The sequence below is a fragment of the Zingiber officinale genome, chromosome 5B, assembly GCF_018446385.1.
Source record: "Zingiber officinale cultivar Zhangliang chromosome 5B, Zo_v1.1, whole genome shotgun sequence".
In the NCBI taxonomy this organism is placed as follows: Eukaryota; Viridiplantae; Streptophyta; class Magnoliopsida; order Zingiberales; family Zingiberaceae; genus Zingiber; species Zingiber officinale.
In genome coordinates, this window is record NC_055995.1 from 114319470 (window position 1) to 114338720 (window position 19251).

Consider the following 19251-nt stretch of genomic DNA (forward strand, 5'->3'; position numbering starts at 1 on the left):
GAGGGTGTGAGTCCAACACTCAGCGGGTATCAACTGATATGCATAATAAAGAAAATAACAATCAGCACTAATCATGCGTATAGTCTCCTGATACAAGAAGGATAAATGCAACTGAAATAAGCAGGAGAAAACTGTACTAACCAGGACCAGGGTATAAGTACAACAGGGTCGTCAGACCGAGAGTATCATAAATCCTGTATGCATGTCAATCACATGCATCCATATAAATGCAGCAAGCAAATGCAGCAAACACAAGCAATAAATGCATCATGCATATGATGCTAATGTCATGGTCACCCCTGACACTAGTCAGCCATCTCACACACAATGGTGAGACCTAGTGGGTAGGGCTGTGACAACCGTGTACTCTGCCATCACTACCCCTGATGAGTGACCGAGTAGACGGGATGCTGTCGGAGTACACCTATCCTCCTACCCGAAATCATAAATGGGGAAGCTCAATGCTCTCATCTCCCGGTACACGATGACGGGGAGGAATCTCTTTCGGCTACCACGCTGCGTCACACTACTCATGAGCGGACAAACGGAGCCAAACAAAGTCCAATCGCCTGCCGGCTACCACGCTGCTACACTAAACCAGCGGAGCCAAACAGAGCAGAACCGTCTGCCGACTACCACGCTGAGTCACCAGACCAATGAAGCCAAACAGCAGAGCTGCCACACACCTGTCTGATATACCACTAACCCATGAGTGGTGGTGTACAGATATATGTAACTGGCGATGTGCTCGACAAAAATGGAGCAAACTATCGCACAGCATGCAATCATGCGAGATGATGCATGACACTAAACATGGCAATATCCTGAACAGCATATCAATATTCATACATAAATATAAAATGTGTACCATAGGACAATGAACCAAATCAAAGGTACACAGATCAGATAAGGTATCAAAAACCCTAGGTCCTGAACAAATAAATAACATGTTGTGTCACTACCTCTATAAGTACGTATAATCAGGTAAATACTAACATGATGTGCATAGCAAATAAACAAACAAGCATGTAACAGATCGGGTAGTGATCAACCGAAGCAAATAAGAAACACAATCATTGCTATTTGTTAAAAACATTACTATGCATATCAAATGACATAAATTCAAAGTATCCGCCTCCGATAAGAGGATCGTATCCGAATAGATCTCTCGTCGAGACACTGTCTCGAATCAAAGTCCTGTAATAAATCGTACAGTTTAGCTAAGTTCTGTAATACACCGTCGACACATGGCCAAGAGATGCAGATGCTGGACAATGCTAGTCGAAAGATCTTGCTGCCACAAATCTGTTGGCGACACTGCAAAGAAGCTATTACTCTCTATGTCAAACATCCCCAATCAACACCTACTAGACAGAAGCAACAACCTACTGACCTTACCTGAAACGGAGCCCCTCGTTCCCTCTGTCGACAACAGGTGGACGAAAAAGGTCGGCCCGATGATGAGTCTAGGGCACGGAAGGTGAGACTAGGGCTCGGCTCCTTCGTGTAGAAGCTGAGGTTGCTCTAATCTGCCGGCGTCGGCTGTGGGGCGGCGCAAGAAGGGAAAAATAGGGCACGGTGAGGAGTAGCGCTGCTCCGTGCAATGACAGCGGCTATGGCACGCGAGGAAGGGAAAGGAAAGAGGAGTCGGGTTTGGCGAAAGAGAAGCCGAGAAGAGGAAGAGAGCTTTAAATCGCGAGGCGTCCGGCGCTGGTTAGGAGAAAGGAACGGTTAGGGCATAGGAGGAGGCGGCGTCGGGCTAGGAACGGGGTGCGGGCTCGGGTGCGCGAGGGAGAAGGAAAGAATTCGACGAAAACAAAAAAAAAAAAATGAAAAACAAATTCAACTTTTCCTCGCTTAAATGGGTAGCCTAAACAGGCTTTCCCGGGGCCCAATTGTATCCCCGTAAACTTGTCCATACGGTCTCTGAAAAATTTCAGAAAAATTTCGAAAAATTCCCTTATCATTATTCGCCATTTTTCGATATTTTATAGAATCAACACGATTATGTTACACAAATGACTGTTGTTGCATGATTATGATACAATTAGTGTTGCGTATTGCAAGATGAATAAGATGGTAGAAGAATAAAATTAGGATTACTTCTTGTTCAGTGGATCCGTGCCTTGGTAGAAAGAATACTAGAGAAGAAATCACATGCAAAGAAGTGCAACACGTGAGAAGAAATTGCGTGCAAAGAAGAGTCATGTGTCGGTGTGTGCCTTGGAGTCGTGAGAATAGGTTTAGCGGTCATTTAGGGTCCTTGCCTCTCATTTTTTTGGGGTATAATAAAAAAAATTGAGTCATTCGTTGGGTCGAGCCCTAAGGCGGTTGCCTCTCTGGCCTCATGGAAGTTACGACTCTTCCTGAGATGGATTATCTGTTAAATATATGAATGAATAAGAGGTGGAAGAAGAGAGAAGCATCATTGTGAATGAGACTTTAGTCTCACATTGGGAGCTTCAAGGCTTGTTGGTTGGTTTATATTGATTCACATGTATTGAGGATGTGACCAAATGCATGGGAAGAGGTTCTCTCTCACGCGTGGGTGCGCAGGGGGGGGGGTGCAAATCTAGGGCCCGAATTGCACTAAACCATGTTGACTCGTGTGCGGGGCACGACCTGCGTGCACCGAATGCCAGACCGATCGGGGTAAAATTCGCCCAAGTGGAACAACTAACCTTTTGCTACTATGTAAAGGGTGCATTAAGTTTGAGATTAATGCAGAATCTAAACATTCGAGTAATAATGAGTGAAACTTTTCACTGCTCGGCTAGTCATGGTCATTAATCGACCATTAACGTTGTCGTTGATCTGAGCTCCTATATAAGGAGGCTGCGATCACAGGCAGAGAGCACACACGTAGCGAAGCAAGCAGAAACTCTCCACCTCATTCCCCTCCTCTGTTGTGCAACTCCTGCTCGGTAGAGTGCCTGTGATAGCGATCGGGTGTCACTCAGTTTGCCGTGACCACCAGTGCTTGGTGGGGTTCACGATCAAACTGTTGTATCCTGGGAAACAGACGACCCGAGTAAGCCTCAAAGCACAGCCGGAGGTGGGGGCGAATCTGTTTCAAGGAAATTGCGACTCCCGCAGGCCTCAGTCAGCTCGTTCGCTCGGTCGATCCTCCCTCCGATCGGCCGATCCACTCGGTTGACCTGCCCTCTCGTCCGATCCACCTTGTGCTTGGCCGACCTGCCCTCTCGGCCGATCCGCCCTCCACTCAGTCGGCCTACCCACTCAAAAACACAGATTAGCACCTCAGCCGATCTTCTTACTCGGCAATTCTTCGGCTCGTAGCATAAACTAGCCTCTACTAGCAGCCTAAGATTATCCGTTCAGGTCATCTCGACTATAAGTTGAATTTAATTCAGAGCAATTTAAACTCAGCTAATACCTTGTATATCTCCGGCAACAGATTGTTTGTATCAAACAATCTTGAAACATATTCTATTCTGTTGAGATGACCACAGAACGAAATGTTGAGGTGCAACAGACTCAACACGTGCAGGCCCCCTCCGCCCCGATTAGAACTGTGTCAATCAACCACGGGGGAAAATCCAGAGAAGAAGAGTGAAGCTCCATTGAGAATAAGACTTTAGTCCCACATTGGAAGCTTCAAGGCTTATTGGTTGGTTTATATTGATTCACATGTATTGAGGATGTGAACAAATGCATGAGGAGAGACTCTCTCACGCGTGGGTGTGCAGGGGGCACTACAACAAAAACTGCAAACGACAACACCCCTACGACAACGGTTTTAAGAGAAAGCGTTGCGTATTTGCTCAAAGACAACGGTTTTTGCCAAAACCGTTGTCTTTGAACTCCCCATTAAATATAAAAGACAACGGTTTTGGAAAAACTGTTGTCATTGAGCAATTTTTTTTAAAACGACAACACTTTTTACAACGGTTTTATAAACCGTTGTCTTTATCCGCGTTTTTAGCGTCTACGACAACAGTTTTGAAAAAACCCGTTGTAATTGAATTTGGTCATTTCCCCCCCCCCCTCGCTGTTTTCTTTTCGGCGCCGTGTTTTTCCTTCGCGCTCCCGAACCTAGGGCAATTTTCTTTCCCTCTCCTCATACAATCTCTTCACGCCATCCCGTCGACCACTGGATCTTCCTCCACAACGGTGTGCTCTCCTCTCTCTCTCATTCTCACCCTCACTCTTGATTTGTCTACCTTTGCCTCCTAAAGGTTCGAGATGAGCCATGTCCTTGGTGCGCTCCTTGCATCTTCCCCTCTTCTGGCACAAGCCTGGACCGGCTGCCTGCGTGCCAATGTAGGTAGCGCCAACTTCGTCATTGACAGGAGCGACGATGCGGTCTTCATAACCTTCTCCGGGAGGCAAGCCGTCGCTTCATCGTCTGGCCTTGGCAGAGGGTTCTTTGAACCTGTTTCCCTATATAGCAACACACACGACATCTTCGCACCGCTGGGAAGAGGCGAGGAGGATGACGGCGGGAAGCCGCAGCCCATGCTCCTCCAGGCCAGTGCCCTCCGCTTGTTTATGAGCTTGTACCACACCTCCGAGTTCCAGGTCTGCGCTCGATCTTTTTTTTCCTTCGATTAGGGTTTCCTCTGCTTCAGATTCAATCGAATTAGGGTCATTTTTTTAAAAAAATAATTCACCAAATCGTCTTAATCGTATCATTAATTGAATATGGCGATCATTTTCCATGAGATTTGTTCCTCTAGTTTTTCTTAATGACTTCTTAGATCAGAGAAGAACATAAAAACATACGTCTGTTTCGCATGTAAGCAAGCTTCTTCTGCAGGGTCTATAGCAGACTGTAAAGGCATCAGGATTTTAGCCATGGCATCCTTGTTTATTGTTGTTTCTGTTCATGTCTATAGAACTACAGCAGAGTCGGAGATGCATATTTCTACATTATATGCTCCAAGAAGACTGCCCATTTTCTAACAAAGAGAGTCAACAAGTTTCAGTCAAAATAGGCTAATTTTTCCATGCCTGGAGAAGGCAGCAGAATCTTTGATGTCCAAGTAAGTTTGATCTGCTTTCCATCATAAAATTAGCATGTGACCTCTTCTATACTCCTTTTGTTGTTTAGGCAGTATTAAGATAAGAAGTTCTGATTTTAAATCATTAATTAGTATTAGGATGGCGCCGAAGCAGCTGGACTACGAGTTGCTGAATGTGAATGTGAAGAAAGTTGCATATGCTGTCAAAGGGGAGCTTTACCTGCGGGCTTCGGAGTTGCAGAAGGAGGGGAAGAAGGTTATGATACTTTCTCATACACAATTTTTGTTGATTGTGCCACAACATGATTTGAGTTAAATAGAATAAATTTTATTGAAAGAGACTCTTATTTCGATTCCTGAAAGATTTGACTTTGATTGTTTTTTTTCCATTCTTGTTATCTGGTTGAAGATATCTTCCTGGGTTATTTAGCACTGTATATGTTTGCTTTATTGCTTGTATCAAGATATGAAGTGCACATATGCCTTTGATTCTTTTTATTGTTAGCTTGTTGGGATGCCACTTGTGAGATTAAAATTTGAGGTTATAATACTGCACTCCCCTTGCAATTTATTCTTAAGAAACAAGATACAAGTTGGACTTACTTTCCATGAGATTGGTTTTTTTTGTTGTTTGCAGATTATTTTCACAAATGTCAGGAACCCTCATGCTCTCGGATAGAAGCCATTAACATTTCCCCGTCAGGTTTCCATTTTCTCTTTATTCTTTCTTAAAAACTACTTGTATCAAAGTGTTGATCATTCTTCTCTATTGCTTGACTTAAGGAACTCAGTGAGAAAAAAATCATCTTCACAAGTCAAAAATTCCTTGTACATGGAGCAATTTCTCCTTCTCTGTGCTCCCTGAGATAAAGAAACATTTTCCATTAGATTTCTCTTTTTAATGGTGTAATTTTTTACCTATACTATTCTCCAGGTGGTAGCATTGTGCCAAGCTCCATTTCTATTGGATGACCCTAATGTCGGGCTTTTATTCCCAGCAGATGTCATTGCAAGAGCTAAACATTATCTTTCATTGAATTCGGGTGGTTTAGGTATTCACATATTCCTACAATTTTCAACTCGCAGTCTACTTAAACCTTTTCCTTTTTGATGCAGTCTGTTTCTCAAGCTAAACTGCTTTGCAACTTGTTTCCTCTTGTTAACGGTGATCTGGAAAAGAAATGTATTCTGTACTTGTTTGTGCATTTGTAACCCAAGCAATTTTTATGTTGACCTTTTCATAACATTTGTGTCATATTCCAGTTTTTAGTTGTATCTTTATATGTAACAAACCCAAAACATCATCTGCAGGCCTTGTTATTTTTTTCATGTTGATGAGTAAATATTGTTTTAGTCATTCTGATAAGAATCTCAACTTTCTTTCGAGCAATCAGGTGCATATAGTGATTCTCGAGGACTTCCTGGAATTAGGAAAGAATTTGTAGAGTTCATTGAAAAATCTATGCATGAGTTGGACTTTTTTATTTCTTCTTCTAACTCTTGACATTTTGTATGGCCGATAAGTCATTTGCAAAGGATGTTCAATCGAACTATCAGATTATTAGAAGCAGGTATCGAGCCAGTGTAAGTCCATTTGCATGTCTAAATATCATTTTGTTTATCATTCAGCCATCATATTTTATTATCATCTTTTTTATGCCAGATATGTATTTGACGGTCAACCTCCAGAGTTGAAGAAACAAGAACTTGCCAAAAGGCTAGTCTTTATAGTTTTGTCATTGTCCCCCTCCTTTTTTTTTTGTTGCAAGATAATGATAATCTTTAAGCTTATTTTATTCTTTAGATATTTAAAGAGGAAAGATGCAACTAACGATCTGAACACAACAATTGAGGTCATTGCTTGTGCATAACAAGTACCTTTATTGGGACTCCTTAGTGTGCTAGAATTTATTTTGCTGTCTTGGTTACATTTGTTGTTTGTAGACTGGTGATTTGGAGGGAATTGAAAAGTACAGCAAAAGGACTGTCAAGGTAATCTTTGATATTGCTATTTTATTGGAAATTACCATGAGGATCTTATTGATTATGATGCAATCAACATAAAGTTAGCATGCTGATTATTTGTTTTCTTCATATGTAACATAGAGTTTCTTTAAATATATTTTGAACTTTCAAATTACTTTCTTGAAGAATTTGATTCTAGTAGATGACTGTAGAGTTTTTTCACAGGTAACCAAGCAACATAATGAAGATTGTAAACGTCTCTTAAGACTAATGGGTGTGCCTACTATTGAGGTAAACTAGTCCACTTTCACTTATTGAATTCTTTATCCTTGCTACAAGAATTTGAACTAACAATGACACAATTTTACTTTCTCTTGCAAACATTTCCTAAAGCTGCATGCAATTGCTTAATATACAAGTATTGTATCTCTAGTTTTAGAAGCTAAACTCATCTTTCTGATCTAAAGGCACCCTGTGAAGCAGAAACTCAATGCGCAGCTCTTTGCAAAAGTGACAAGGTAAAATGATGCAATGTAACACATTCTATTTTATTTTTTTAACTTTAATATCCTAAACGTATTTGTTTGTTATCAATCTCTAGGTGTTTGCGGTTGCCTCAGAAAACATGGATACTTTAACTTTTGGGGTACCAAGGTTTCTCCATCATTTAATGGATCCTAGTTCCAAAAAAATCTCTGTGATGGAATTTGACGTTTCAAAGGTATATTTATTCTGCTTATTGCTAATTGAATTACTGTATTTATTCTCATCCTTATTTTTCAGGTTCTTGAAGAGCTAAGACTCACTATGGATCAGTTCATTGATTTGTGTATTCTCTCTGGATGTGATTATTGTGATAACATTAAAGGTAAACTTTCTTATGAGATATTGTACATTCAACAAGTTTAACATACAAGGCTAGTACTCTACTGCTTACTGTTTACGAAATTTGATAACTAATGTTCATTTAAATCTCTAGTATGATAATGCTTGTGTGGTTGAATATGGTGTCAGTGCTACAACTGTTCCATGTCTATGTTACTTGGACTTGATATAGTTCAACATGAGTATGATCACAATATCTGACATGACTATTTTACAAATTGTACATGTGTTCAATAGGATTAGTGATTGTTCACTCTTAGTGTCACTGTTTGAGTGTCATTATCCAAGTATCTATATCCAACGCAGATTTGGGCAGTTATGTCATGCTTTGGAAATTTCCATTTTTTTTTAAATGTTTGGTTGAAGGAAAAAAAAACTCTGTTTCTACATTTGATGTTCCATGAAATAAATTATACACATACCTTTGCCCAATACCTCATTCTAACATTTGATGTTACATAACGCTTATTTAGTTGTTTCTGCATTATGCTAGGACTGACGGTTAAATTATATTTTGTGAATACCAGAGTTCTTTTCCTTTCAGACACAGCCTCGATATTCCTCTTCCAATGTGTTACTCATGAATGCAGCTGATTGAGAGAGGATTTATTATTATTATTATTAGAACCATATTTCGATAAGGCTCCTTGAGTCACATGGAGAACATTAGTTGGAAGAGTTTCTCCATTTCTTCTAGCAGTGGCTAATAGTTCTGCAACATGTACAAATAGATAGATACTCAAAGATTATGTTCAAGGATAATCATAAGTTTGAGTCAATGTAAAACTTGATGAAGTTGCAAAAAATCCTCTTTAAACCAGTCATTAGTTGAAAACGTAAGAGGAGGAAAGTTTGCAATTGTCTATTTTTTTTCCCTAACTGGATAAAAGTAGTTTTTTAGTTGCTCTTATTCTTTGGTAATCATATTTATAGTAATTTTGACTATAACCACCTCAAACATGCAACTTCGAGTATAAAATGACCTATTTCCTTGTATTGCTTATTTTCCAAGAATTCATGTTGTCATGTAGACTATAATATGGAATTATGGAATTTTATAAGTTTTGTTGAATTTTTCTTTTACAGGTGGGGCAATTCATTAGGCTTGAGTTTTTTTTATGCAAGAAGTGAGCTTTGTTAGGATGTAGCTTGCCTTGCTAATTTGTAAATTAAAAGCGCGCCATATGGAGAACAACAAATGGAAAACATGTGATTTAATGTATATGGAGAACAGTAATGGAAAACATGTGTATTTTGATGAGTAACAACTCATTTTATATATATAGATGTTTATTTTGGATTTAATGTAGTAAATATTTAGTTTTGTATTGGTGGTTTGCTTATAATAAAATAAGATTGGTTATTTGGTATTAATGAACATTAAAGACAACAGTTAAAAATGTTGTAAAAACTATGTAAACCACAACGATTTTTTTTTTGAAAAAAAGTGATAAAAGACAACGGTTTTATCCGTTGTAAAATATATTAAAACTGTTGTAAAAAAAGTAAAACGAGTAAATATTATCTACCACAACAGTTTATATCTGTTGTAAAAAAGTCTACCACAACGATGTATTTCTGTTGTTGAAATTATCTACTACAACGGTTTTAAAACGTTGTCGTATCCTCGTAGCCAAATTTTGAGCATATATACAACAACGGATAAAAACCGTTGTCAAATATCTACAAAGACAACGGATTCAAAACCGTTGTCGTAGGGCCATACATTCTACAACGCCCTCAGTTACAACGGTTTTTTCACCCTATGACAACGGATAATATCCGTTGTCGTTTGCAGTTGTTGTTGTAGTGGGGGTGCAAATCCAGGGCCCAGATTGCACTGAACCATGTTGACTCGTGTGCGGGTACGACCTGCGAGCGCCGAATGCTGAACCGGTCTGGGCAAAATTCACCCAAGTGGGACAACCAACATTTTACCATGTAAACCTTTTGCTGTTGTGTAATGGATGCATTAAGTTTGAGATTAATGTAGAATTTAAACGTTCGAGTAATAATGAGTGAAACAGTAGGCATTTCACTGCCCGGCTAGTAATGGTCATTAATCGACCATTAACGCTGTCGTTGATCTGAGCTCCTATATAAGGAGGCTGCGATCACAGGCAGAGAACACACACACAGCGAAGCAAGCAGAAGCTTTCCACTTCATTCCCCTCCTCTGTTGTGCAACTCTTGCTCGGTAGAGTACCCGTGATAGCGATTAGGTGTCACTCAGTTCGTCGTGACCACCAGTGCTTGGTGAGGTTCATGGTCAAACCGTTGTATCTTGAGAAACAAACGACATGAGTAAGACTCGAAGCACAGTCGGAGGTGGGGGCGAATCTGTTTCAAGGAAACTACGACTCTCGCAGGTCTCAGTCAGCTTGTCCGCTCAACTGATCCACCCTCCGCTCGGCCGATCCGCCCTCTTGGGCGATCCACCCTCTTGGGTGATCCGCCCTCTCGGGCGATCCGCCCTCTGCTCGGCCGATCCGTCCTCTGCTCGGCCGATCCACTCGGACGATCAACCCTCTGCTTGGTTGACCTGCCCCCCTCGGCCGATCCACCTTGTGCTTGGCCGACCTACCCTCTCAGCCGATCCGCCCTCCGCTTGGCTGACCTGCCCACTCGCCCGACCTGCCCTCTCAGCCGACCTACCTGCTCGACAACACAGACTAGCGGCTCAGCCGATCTTCTTGCTCGACAATTCTTTGTCTCGTAGCAGAAACCATCCCCTACTGGCAGCCTGAGATTATCCGCTCAGGTCATCTCGACTGTAAGTTGAATTTAATTCAGAACAGTTTAAATTCAGCTAATACCCTATATATCTCCGGTAACAGATTATTTGTATCCAATATTATCAACTATGATTAATATAAAAAATAAATTAATTAATTTAAAATAAAAATATTAATTTTCTAAAATTAGAGAATAAAGCATCTACTATCCAATATATTCTAAAGCATATAGAGAAAAAAAAATATTATTGAAATTATGTTCGATTCATCCTTCTATTTAGAATCAAATTTATTAATTATTTTATCAATGATATAATTAAAAGTTATATTATCAATAAGTGTGATCAATAATATAACGGTAAAGTAGAGAAAAATCCCCAATCAAAACTTGAATTATACATGCAATCCCCACTCATAAAAAACTTTATTTCCACTCCCTGCATGCAAAGTTTTATTTGCTTCAACTCCCTCATGCAAATATTGTGACCTAATTGCCCCTCAGATTTTTAGATACAAAAGGTCCAAATATGAATATAATTCCTCTTAAATTTAGCACTTTACATTAGAATTTTGTATATTTTCTATTAAATTGAGTATATTTTTTTCCTATTTTAATATAATTCCTCTTAAATTCAGCACAATGTAAAAAGAAAATCTAGTATATTTTCTATCCAATTAAGTATCATTTAAAGAAAATCTAGTATATTTTTTATTCAATTGAGTATCATTTAAAGAAAATCTAGTATATTTTTTATCTAATTGAGTATCATTTAAAAAAAATTTAGTATATTCGAGTATATTTTTTATTAAAATTGCCCTTCATATTTTTTAGGTATAAATAGTCTAAAAATGAGTATAATTCATATTAAATTCAGCATTTTAAACTAGAATCGAGTATATTTTCTATTTAATTGAGTACGACTTTTTTCCTATTTAATATCATTCCTCCTATATTCAGTACCATTTGAAAAAAAACTAGTATATTTTTTATCCAATTGAGTATCATTTAATGAAAATCTAGTATATTTTTCATTCAATTGAGTACCATTTAAAGAAAATCTAATATATTTTTCATCCAACTAGGTGGAAAAAGAATCGTACTTAATTTGATAGAAAATATACTAAATTCTGGTTTAATGTACTGGATTTAAGAGAATTTATACTCATTTTTGGACTTTCTATACTTAAAATATCAGGGGCAATATAATTATGTAAGTATATTAGACTAGGGAGTGAAAATAAAAAATTTTTCCAATAGGAAATATATGTAAAATTATGTTTACCAATGAAAACTACATACAAATTTTCCCATAATATAAATTATCTATCAATCAATCCAATCCAAGTCAATATTCTTACCGTATAATTATTTTAAGACTAATTTCATTATTTTCACTATCATATTAATTTTTTTAAAAACAATTATATAAATATATATTATCTATTTTATTCTTTATTCATGCATAAATATTCATGCACAGACAAAAATATATAAGAGTCAAAATAAATAAATAAATAAATAAATAAATGTACTCACCTGACCGCCTATATCACCTAGCTCCATTCAAACTAGTATCTACAAATAAAATATAAAAATGTTTCAGAAAATCTAAAATAATATTTAATAATTATAGTAATATGAAATTATAAGAAATGACTAAAATTCAACTTGCCCTATCAACTTGTAATCTCGCTATATCAAGAGCCAACCATTACTGATATTGGACAGTGGGAGAGGGTTGAGAGATGACAACCGGGTAAAAGCTACTTGTTATTATAGTTGAAAGATGACAACCATTACTGGTATTGCACAGTGGGAGAGGGCTGAGAGAGGGCAACAATTACTGATATTGGAGAGGAAGAAGAAGGGAGCAGCAAGATTACATTTGTTCCAGAAGGTGTGGGCTACGATGGAGGCAAAGAAAAGGAGGAGGGAGGGAAAAGAAAAAGAAAAGGAAAAAAACATGACGGCGATATAAACTATGTGAGTTACTCGTGTGGGAGAGAGAAAAAATTGGAAAGAAAGAAAAAAAAAAAATAGATTGTTTTTAAAAAATATCCTAAATCATTATAATTGATTTAACTCATTAAATTTGATTCGATTTTAATTGAGATATGTCAAATCAAAATAATTTCGATTGAAATCAATGACTAAGGAGAGAAAAAATAGGCCAATGGAGCAATCCATGAGGCAGAAAAGAAAAACATTAATAAAAATATAGCCATTAATTTATTTTTAGATGGAACTGGAGTCTATCCAAAGTCCCTAACCCAAGGATGGCTCCGTCCTGGTGAGATCTTGATCTCCTCACGACGTGGAGGAACTTAACTCTTAAGCAGCATTTCCTGGGTTTTGGCCAGGTTCTACTTAATGATGAATTATACTTCTTCAATAATACAATTTGAAAAATATAACTATTTAAGTAAATTTTTTACTTATCCACCATAAGTCTGCAATCTATCCTTTTCACGTAACTGATCGTAGCCTTCCCGTGGGAAGGAGGTTGTTATATATATACATATCAGAATTCTTGTGCTGCAATGCTTATGGTGTCCACTCACAGTAATTATTGTCCATTTTTATATCCTTTTAAATTCATATTTTTTTTAAATTTTAAACAGAGATAATTTTTGAGACTTTGATTAAAGTCCTAAGAGGGACGGTTAAATGGATATTATAATACCTATTTAATATCCTCTTTCTATTATGAGTGAGTATTATAATGTCCACTCACAATAGAGAGAGAATGAGACGTTCAAAGGTATTACTCACTTTTTTATTTTTTATTTTTTTTAACTGTAGAAATTAAATATTTTTTTTTTAAATAGTAATTTTTTTAAAAGTAATAATAATAATAATTTAAATATTTTAAAATATATTTATTTAATATGATATAATTTTAATGATGATTGAATAGACAATTAGACCTATAAATATTGAACGTTAATATTAAAAAGAATAAGGATGAAAAAGATATATTATTATAATGAACATGGGATAATAAATCTTATATTTTTTTTTTTGAGATGATAGATATTATAATAATAATATAATTTAAAAGAAATAAACTATCACATACTCGTAGTAGTAGCTGGCGCGACCTCATGGGTGACGCCATGATCTTAACTTCACAAGCAACATCACATTGCATTGTATGAATTGATGGCAGATTGGGATTGACATATTGAAGGGACAGAAAATAATTTCGCCTAATTCTAAGTGAACAAAAACACACATATATGTATAGAAAATTATGTTTTTTTTTTTCTGTAATTTATATTTTTTTCAATTTTAGTTTTGTTATGAGTTAATTTATATTTTTAGTCCGATAACTTGTAATATTTTTTAATTTCAATTCATTTTTCTCTAAAATTAAAAATTTTTAACGGAAAATGATGAGTTGTAAATTGAATTTAGCGATTTTGATTTTTTATGACTCATGTGTTTTTTATATTCTAACCACAAATTAGATATTTTTTGTTGAAAAATTTCAATTTTAGAGGAAAAAGAATTGAAATTAAAAAATATTATAAGTTATAGGACTAAAAACATAAATTAACTCATGATAGGATTAAAATTGAAAAAAATATAAATTATAGGACTGAAAATATAATTCCCTTTATATATATATATATATATATATATATATATATATATATATATATATATATATATATATTTCTATATATGAGAAATCTTATGCTGCGGTGCCTTATGTGTGGTTTTGCTGCAGTACTTGCCACGTCAACGCCCTGGACCGATCAGGCTCCAACCTGATCGGTCTGAGAAAACACAAAAAAAGATAGGGGGATCGGTCTATGGATCGATCCACCTATAGCCTGATCGGTCCACAGACCGATCAGGCTTCGAAGCCAACTCTCACAGAGAGTTGGTTGATCGGTCTGGGGACCGATCAGCCTAGGGCCTGATCGGTCCACAGACCGATCAAGAGACTCCCAGACCGATCAGGTTGGAGCCTGATCGGTCCAGGCTGCTGACGTGACAAGTACCGCAGCAAAACCGCACATAAGGCACCGCAGCATAAGATTTCTTATTTCTATATATATATATATATATATATATATATATATATATATATATATATATATATATATATATATATATATATCCTAATTTCTGACATGTTTTATTTAAAAATGAAAAGAATATTTAAATTGGAAAGAGAAAACATAGTTGGATTGCCAAAGCATTAAATATATTTAGACACCACGTCACTTTCAATAATTGTGTTTAGAACACAAGTGAGTTTGAGACATTGCCATCTTATCTTTATTAATCTAGTTATTACTCTATTTGTCACTTAATAATATCAACTAACTCATTAATTCTAGGTAGTAGAGGTGTTAAAATATATCAACTAACTCAAACACAACAACACGAGCGACGTAGCTCGATTAGTCCGTCTTTGGGGTTGACCATCTAGCATGGGCTCGACTCATCTATTTATTTTTATAAAAATAATAATAATACATTATTAAAAATAAGAAAACTAAAAATTATAGATTTTTTTTATAAAAATTATAAATTTTTTTATGGTAATAGTTTGTCTGGCAATAAAGAAGCATTCAAAGTTGTGAAATTTAAAAAACAAATGTACTTAGACTTTTAGATTTCTCAAGCACACTTGCCAATATTTTGCCCATCCCATCAATTATATGGTGCTACATTTAAAAACAGCATTACTATTGTGTTGAATTTCAAAATGTTGCGTTCCCTCGAATGAGTCTAGTGGTTAGCGTATGAGATATTGTCATTATGAGATTTGGAATTTGAATCATGTCTTCCTTATGTGCTAGTCACTATTCCAAAGGCTAATAGCCGTCCGTGATTTACCTTCTCCGTGTTGGTCTTGAGAAGGATTGACGGGAGGGCTGGGGACGAACGTATTCATCTTTTACCACCATAAATTTCAAAATATTACATTTTCAAAAATTAGCACTACAATAATAATCATTTTAAAAAAAAATCAACAGTATAATGATACTGATTTTTGAATTACAACACTATAATGGTATTATTCTCTGAAATCCAATGTTGTTTTTGAATGTAATACCAATTTGGTTGGTGAGAATTGTAAATTGGAAAACAAAAAATCTAAAAGTTAAGTATGCCATTTAGGAATTCGGCAACTTTACATGCACTCCAATTGTCCTATTTTATTTTATAAATTTTTAAAAAATATTTTAAAATTCAAATCTAATATCTTATCTAAATTTTATGTTGGGCTTGATATAACCTAATGATGATTGTGGTTGGCTCGACACCAATTCAGCACGACTTACATCTTATCAGGTTGCACAAGCACAACTTAGATCGGACACTGTCAAGTTGGATTGCAAGAGACCCAGCTCATTGAAATTATAAGAGTAAAATAATAATTTAGAAACTTCGAACATGTTTGAAAAAAAAAGAAGAGCAACCCCTATATACCAAAGAATGTTAGGTTGATAAATCGTCGTATGTTGTAAGTGTTTTTTGAGTTATTTTGATGGTTAATAGAAATTTTTTATAAGATCAAATTAATCATTCTCAAAATTAGTCGACATAAATTAAATACCTAATGTTAATTTAAAAAAATAGAATTAAGAAAAAAACATGTAAGTTGAAATAAAGCAATTTATGAGAATATGTGGGGGCAAAATGACTTTTGTCTAATTTTTTATATCCTTGTTACGAAGAATAAACGAAATCCTAGATCCTTGGATCAGTCCTGAACCCCTATCTATTCATTGGTGAGATGGACTGTACCCCATCTATTAATTAGATGAGGTCCAATTTACTTTACCAATGAGTTTACAGGGCCTCACCTGCTCCAGAAGATCTTGGACCAAAGGATCTAGCCTATGTTACCAATCTATGCTAGTTAGCAACTAATTTATCCCTAATTTTATTATTAAAATTTTTATAATAATTTATGGGTCAAGGTTTGGTGAAACATGATCAAATCGTATACGCGTGGGTGGGTTTATTCGACACGATTAATTTAGTTGATGAACTCGCTATCCTTAGCTCGGCCTTTAGGTCCTATTTATTTGGGAGGATGAAAATACAATTGGAAAAAAAAAAATTAAAAAAGCTTTATGTTTTTTTTTTTTGGAAAATATTGGATGAATTATTATTTTCTTTTCTATTGTTTACCCAACACACGAACGGATTTATGACTCCTGATCAATTTTTAATTTTATTTATTTATTTATTTATTATTTTTGGCTTCCGCCTAAATCGAGCTCAAAGTATATATCTTCCCTTCACAAAACCAAAATTCTCCCTGTATCTCACACTATCGCGGACAGCAGTCCTGTGTAAGGTCACCTCGCGCGACCACGGTCAACAGCCTAGCACGAGGTCGCCTCACATGGTTGTGGACGACAGCCTCATGCGGCAGCCTGCAATAAAGTCGACCCTAATTTTTAGGGGCCCTTGGATGAAAAGAGAAAAGTGATCTTTATATAAAAAATATTACTAACGTACAATTTGAAAATAGTTTAATAGAAAAAATTAAAAATCAATATATTTCATTTAAAATATGATAAACTTCATACAAAATTTATTTATCAAGATATTTCAAAAAGTACAACACCATACAAAATATGTTTCCTAAGTTTCTCCAAAAAAGTATAATATCTACAAATAAAAAAAATAGTATGAAATAATTATTGAAAAAATCTATGTCTTCTAGTATTTTGAGAAGCAAAATTATCAATAAGGTATTCAAAATCAAAATTTTCTAATACCTCATTTCCGATACATAAAATTGTCATATCATTTACATTCAAATCATTATCATCGTTTTCTTTCAATTTTTCCTGCTCATTTATTACATGATTTGATCATCATTTTCTCTTAATTCTTCCCACTCATTGATTGCATGATTATTTAATTCTTATTGATTACTCTTGCTACTTATTTGTTGTATAATTATTTAGTTCTTTTTTACTTTTTCTTATAATTCATCAACTGAATTTTTAATTGAAAAGCTAACTTTAAAAAACTTAAAGAACACCTTTGTAAGTTTTAATATATGTTCCACTCTTTTCCTTTTGTTTCTTTTCTAACTCCAAGATTGATATTTTTTTAGAAACATATGTGTATTACAAATTTCAAGTGTAAAAATAAAACACACAAAACCAGCAATAAAGCTAACAATGAAACAAACACAAGCATAGAAAATAATAGTCAAAAAATAATAAAACTTGGTTTGTACTTGAAGCAATCGATATAATTTATTCTATGATGATTAAAATTGAGATAATTTATTTAAACTCTTTCAAATCGGTAAGAAAAATCATAAAATATTGACTCTAATACAATATTAATCAATATTGAATATTGACAATAAGAAAAAATATAGATAATGTTGGCGCAGCGGGGCCGACAAGAGGGGGTGAATTGCCTGTTACAAATAAAAAAAAATCTTCTCGATCTTTCTACTCAAATTAGTAGCACACTTATAAACAGGAAATTAAACAACTACCAAGTTAAAGACACAAAGGAGTTACTTGGTTACAACGTAGATGATTGTTAACCCAATACAAAAGAAAGCATTGAAAAAATCTCCTTCGTGTAGGCGGAGAAGCCTACTACACTTGTTAAACGCTCATAAATGTGCTAGGAAAAGAATACAGGAGTTGATTATCTATTTCCTAGCTCCAGGGGCCTTTTTATAGCTCCTGAAAAATCCTATCTGTAGCTTAAAGGCGCCTTCCATCGGATAAGTTTTATCCGCTGAAGATAAAGCTTATCCACGGCTAACGACTATTGGAAGACGCCTTCAAATGGTTTGGAAGGCGCCTTCGTATTGTTCATCGAATGCGCCTTCCAAGCCATTTGAAAGCGCCTTCGCACTATTCATCGAAGGCGCCTTCCAAGCCATGGAAGACGCCTTCCACAAGCCAGAAGGCAGATCAACTCCCATATGCCGATATCTTCTTGAGTGGGTGATGCTTCGGCTATATGGAGTTGAGCTCACCCGAACCCAACTCCGACCTTCTCCTCGAGCAAACTTCCTCCTTGGCTTCTCGTCCCTCGAACGTCGCACATGTCCTTCTCGTCCACTGGTGTACTCTTCCGTAGCACCTGTCCCTCGGATGCACCGAACCCGTCGGCTCTCTCCCGTGTCGTCCTTCTCGCTAGCCGCGTCTTCCGCTCAACCTCTTGTGTTCCTAAGTTTCTGCACACTTAGTCACAAGAATCAAATACACACAAGACCTTACTTAACTTGGTTAACCACATCAAAATTATCCCGGGGTTCTAACAGATAAGTAGGTAACTTACATTGTAAATTTATATATTAATGAATAATGATATTGATGAAACTAAATTTAATAAAATTTTCTAATTTAATTAAAAGAGATTCAAAGGAGAAGAAGGGAGGAAATTAGCTATCATGATTCATATTTTACTCTTTAGAGTCTTATGACTTCTATAAACAAATTAATGAAGAAAGAATTGCACATGAAATAAAATCTTAGAAAGAGAAAAAAAAAATGATCATTTTCCTTCATTCTTTTTTTTTTAATTTTCTTTTTTAGATTTTTTTCTTAAAATTTTAATATAAAATATATATTTTAGACCTTTATTAAAACAATTCAACAATATATATATTTTTCGACCTTTATTAAGATAATCTAATCAAATATTTTTTTTTCAGTTTTTATTA

General features: G+C 35.7%; 2 long non-coding RNA genes across 2 annotated transcripts; both read left to right on the top strand.

The window, feature by feature from the left end:
- The first annotated feature begins 5655 nt into the window (after window positions 1-5655).
- Window positions 5656-6423, top strand: LOC121987747. The gene is made up of 3 exons (XR_006113713.1): window positions 5656-5688; window positions 5920-6037; window positions 6380-6423. It is a non-coding gene; the product is annotated as an uncharacterized LOC121987747 (long non-coding RNA).
- Window positions 6424-6927: 504 nt separating this feature from the next.
- On the top strand, window positions 6928-7435 carry LOC121987748. Its single transcript, XR_006113714.1, has 3 exons — window positions 6928-6977; window positions 7176-7241; window positions 7418-7435. It is a non-coding gene; the product is annotated as an uncharacterized LOC121987748 (long non-coding RNA).
- The last annotated feature ends 11816 nt before the right edge of the window (window positions 7436-19251 follow it).